This window comes from Acyrthosiphon pisum, chromosome A1, assembly GCF_005508785.2.
Source record: "Acyrthosiphon pisum isolate AL4f chromosome A1, pea_aphid_22Mar2018_4r6ur, whole genome shotgun sequence".
NCBI classification, from domain to species: Eukaryota; Metazoa; Arthropoda; class Insecta; order Hemiptera; family Aphididae; genus Acyrthosiphon; species Acyrthosiphon pisum.
Window position 1 is genome coordinate 150,188,544 of NC_042494.1, and position 4,967 is coordinate 150,193,510.

Here is a 4,967-nt window from a genome sequence, read left to right on the forward strand (position 1 = left end):
GTATAAGTATCTATGTTTTATAATAATATATTATCACTGATCGTAGTGACGGGGGTGTTTCGTACTATTCGTGTACCTACTTATCTAGTATACACGAATTAATATAATTCAATCAACGCCACAATTATTATTATATAGACTATTTTACAACCGTGATCAAAGCAGTTTGTGGCATTATCTTGTTCTTGTTGATTGGAGCTTAAAAAAAAATTTAAAAACGTCGTTTGATGAAATGTATTGGGTATAGTCGTACCTATAGGTACTTGAGGTTTTTGCGTTGCGGTGAGGGAGGTATGGATTTATCCAGTGGTAACTATACCATGAGGTGTTTTTTGATAAAATAATTGTATTTTAAAATGTTATTGTGTGTACCCACTTATACAATATAATAATATTATACTTTAAAAGTTTTAAGTATCTACCCACAAATAATATTTTTGAATTTATATTAAAATAATTAAAATCGTTATTCTTCGTTTAAATCAGGGACTGGAACCTTTTGAACTTATCGGTATCGGTTCCGGTACCGGTTCTCCAAAAGTAAATTAACTGTTCCGGTTCGGTTCTGGTTTTTTGATAAAACAAAATAAAGGTATCGGTTCCAATTAATTTCGGTACCGGTTCCAGATAATTTAGGTACCAAAAAGTATAATAATTTTAAATACCTATCCAGAATGCGGGTTTAATTAACAGTATGAGAAATATTATAATTATAAAACACATGATAATACATAGTTTATACACAAAACTACAGTATTACCATTAAATTATGATACATACAATTATTTTATTTTTGAACCTAAAAGAAGCTATTTAATTTAAAAATTCCGGTTCGGTTCTGGTACCTAATTTATTAAAATAAAGGTTTCTGTTCCGGTTTCAATTCTTAATATTTTAAAGGTTTTGGTTCCAGAACTGGTTCTTTTAGGTTCGGTTCCAGTCCCTGGATTAAATAACTAATTTTATCCAAATTTGAACTTAAAGTATTTATAAACAAAAACTGAGAGTATACGGTATACCTACTAGATAACTAGATTCTGAGAGAATGTACTCATTGTAAAATCTGAATAAAATATTTAAACTACACCTTTTTACATAAATTAATAAATAATAAAAGTTTTAAATAGCCTGTCCAAAAATATTAGGAGAACACAACATTAAAACTAAAAACAAAATACAATAAATAAATATATTTTTATAATTCTAAACTATTTTAATAATGATATTGTTCTCTGAATTCACCAGATAATATAGTTTAATGTCAACCCGCAACATTGTTGTATCCATATACCGTAATACCTATTCAAAATTGTATTATTGTAACGTTAATGGTATGAAAATGTAGAAATGTATTATTTAATGTCCATTATATATTATATTTTATATTATTGAATATTGATATTTTAAATAATACAGTAGTCAATTAAGTAATATTATTCCGTCAACAAAAAACAAAATATAAATTAGTTAGTTTATTAATAAAGAATAACAATAAATATTTTGGTTTAAGTCAAAATGAATAACTTTGAAGTAGTAACAAGTCTATATAAGGTAAAAATATTATTTTAAATTAAAAAAGTATCAGTGGTCAATAATGTTGATGTCCACTCAAATAAATTAATACAATTTTCGACATTGAATCTAAGTTTTACCATAATATAATATTATACCCTCGTACCTACCTAATATAATAATTAATAATATATGTACCGGCTACAACCTACCATTACAACATTTACATTATAACAATGTGGGTTAGTTAGTGAAAATAATTAGTTCAAAACGTTCACAAGATCGTAAAGTTAGAAGTTAATAGTTAAATTTAAAGTTAATATGGAAAAATATAATGAAATAATATAAATTACACTTACCAATAACTTAGGTTTAAAAAGTAAATCTACTTTTTTTAATGATCTAGTACGTGGATTACATAAAAGGTATTTTGTGACTAAACTATAATATTATGTAACATAATTTTATCAAAAAACATAACAGAAATAAATTAAAGTATTATTATATTACAATAATTATAATATTAGATCAATTGTATTTAAATTCATATAAGACCTATAATATATAGAGAGTTATCAATTTGACAATACAGACAATGCATAATAAACCATTGAATCCATATATGTCAAAAAAATGTCAATGAGTTATTTCAACAGTCAATTAAATTAGTGAAGTTCTCAAGTTAATAAGAAAACGAACTGTGTATGATTAAATTAAGGTAAAAAAATATCAATTTTTCATCTTAACTTAACCCGTAGGTGAAAAATTGATTGAACTTTAGGGGTCTATCTTTACAAAATAAGAATTGGGGGCAATTTGAATAATGATCAATAATTTTTTTGGGGGCGGGATAACTTCCCCCCCCATCAAAAAAAAAAATTGCCTAAGAGTCTCAAGCTTTTTGACTAGTTAATGCTTACCTATGCGGCTTTGCATTATAACATCAAATATACACTAGATGGGCTAACGAGTAGTTCTGCAGAGCCTTAAACCGTTACCTGAGTAGCATTTTGACAGCGATAAATATACGCACCTACTTATATAATATGTCACGATAAACAACGAGAAAGTCGTAACGTCGAACGGTATTAATTTTCATGTCTGGAGGCTACAGCAGACCCGTCGATTGGCGCATATTAAACGATTGACTATTGCAGAGCTTTGTATAACCACAATATACATATTGTGTAAATAAAATGTAATTTATTTTTGGTTAAAAGACTATAGCGTGCACACACATGTGACGTCGATGCGTTGGTCACGTTATTATTATTGCTATTATTTCACGTATTGTTAGCAGACCCTAAGGCATATAAAAGCAAACAAAAATAATTTCTGACGTATGTAAATTACAGGTCACGTGGACTGCAGTGCGCCATAGTACCTACCTAGTCGATAATCTGTGGCTTCCGTCACTCTGGGGCGAACAATAGCCGTGATTTAGGTGTTCTTTTATAATCCATTATCTTTATATTAAATCCAAACTCACACTTGACAGCCACCACCACCGTCACGTGTGTTGTGTGTGCCTGTTTATAATATGTTTCTTTTCGAAAGTGCACCGCTGCCACCACCACCACCTGCACCACCACCGACACAATGAATAGACTTATTTATTATTTAGAGAAATTGTTCTTTTACCGAGGTTGTTATATTTTTTATTATTATTATCATTTTTTTTTTTTTTTTTTTTATTGTTGTTGCGTTATTCTTATTATTTGCTTTGAATGGGCACCGCGGAATAGTATGATAATTATAATTGTTCGTGGATTGACGTCGGACGTATGGACAACAATGAAAAGCTTGACAAGGGGGAAAAACGCGCAAATTATTATACATCTCACCTCCTCCTACTCGTCAACGCCGATGACCGGTTCGCGGCGTTGTGTAGGTACTAATAATTATTACCGTAATAACTCTGTGACGGTATTGTGGCAAGTACGCCGTAAATGTACACACCGTACACACATTATAGTTTAGTAGGTAAAGTGTACACACTACACAATATAATATAACCTTATATTATAAGGTAACCGCTGGTATTTTTCTCATTATTGTATCATATAGGCACAACATATTATATTAATTGTCATTCGTAAAAAAATAAGCACACAACACTCATCGTGTATAGCTGACTATTTAGGACGTACAGCCGCATGCGACTAGTGGACAAACTGTTTAGTAGGTATATGGCCCGCAGTCTGCTGTAGCAATTTATTTATTTTTAATATTTAGCATATTTTTTTACAGTTTTTAATTTTAAATTTTAAAATTTATTTATTTATACTACAAAATAATATCAGATTCTATTCTTTGAGGTTTCTGGGCCATTTCATCCAAAACTTTTTATATATCCACGCATGGACATTGTGATGGAAGCTTAGCATTGCCAAACCATTTACCCTATTCTGTATGGAAAAAAATAAAATTAAAATAACTCAGTGATAAAAATATACATTAAAGTGGGATGAGCTTCGTATTTTAACGAGAGATATCAGATAACTGATAAGAAGTGCAATGTCGTCTATGAATATAAAAGTGAACACTGAATATACAATGAAATTAAATTTAAAAAAATAAAATAAAAAAGGCTCTGTGGGTGATATATTAGCCAAATCACCGCCTGTAAATACACTACTGCATGTAACATAATATTCTTACATAAATGACACTACCTTAATTCATAGTTTTATTTATTTGATATTATGTTAATTTGTTTTACTATACTATAACGATGGGACAAAACGTTGAATATAGGTGGTACTGTGGTAGGTAACGTATAGGTATACGTTTTAAATAGCATAAATATTGCAACACAAATTATTTCTATAGAATTAAAGTTTCGCTGAATAAAAATAATCTCTATTACAATAATACTCTCGTCTTTGAATTTTATTGATATTTGATTGTATAGTTAGACGATTATTTTATTTGATAAGTTTCATCCAAGAACAACGATGTTGGTCGTGTAAAAATAAAATGCCAAATGCATCGTAAAAAACATATTATTATCAACAACTTGATAATATGAAGATTGAAGGGTATGAGCGTCGTTATCTTGATGTAAAATTGTTTTCCTATGAAAAGTTCAAGTAAATTATATTCACTATAATACTATAATATAGTAGGTACCTACCTATATATATATATATATACTGTACTGTTGGACTATGCTCGTAGTTTAATAAAATATAAAGGGTATATTTGAATAATAATGTAATATTATTATACCTATTATATTATATGGTTTAATTATGGCTACAAAAAACGAGGTTCTAATAATTTAATTATTTTCCTCGGGGTCACTAAAAAATCAAGCTAGTGAGTACACAAAATTATCTAAAACTATTTTTATAATATTTCATTAAAATGTTAATTCTATACTTTTTGCAATAATATACTTTGAAAGATTCATTATTTGGTTCCTAATTAGAGACTGTACGGCATAAATGATC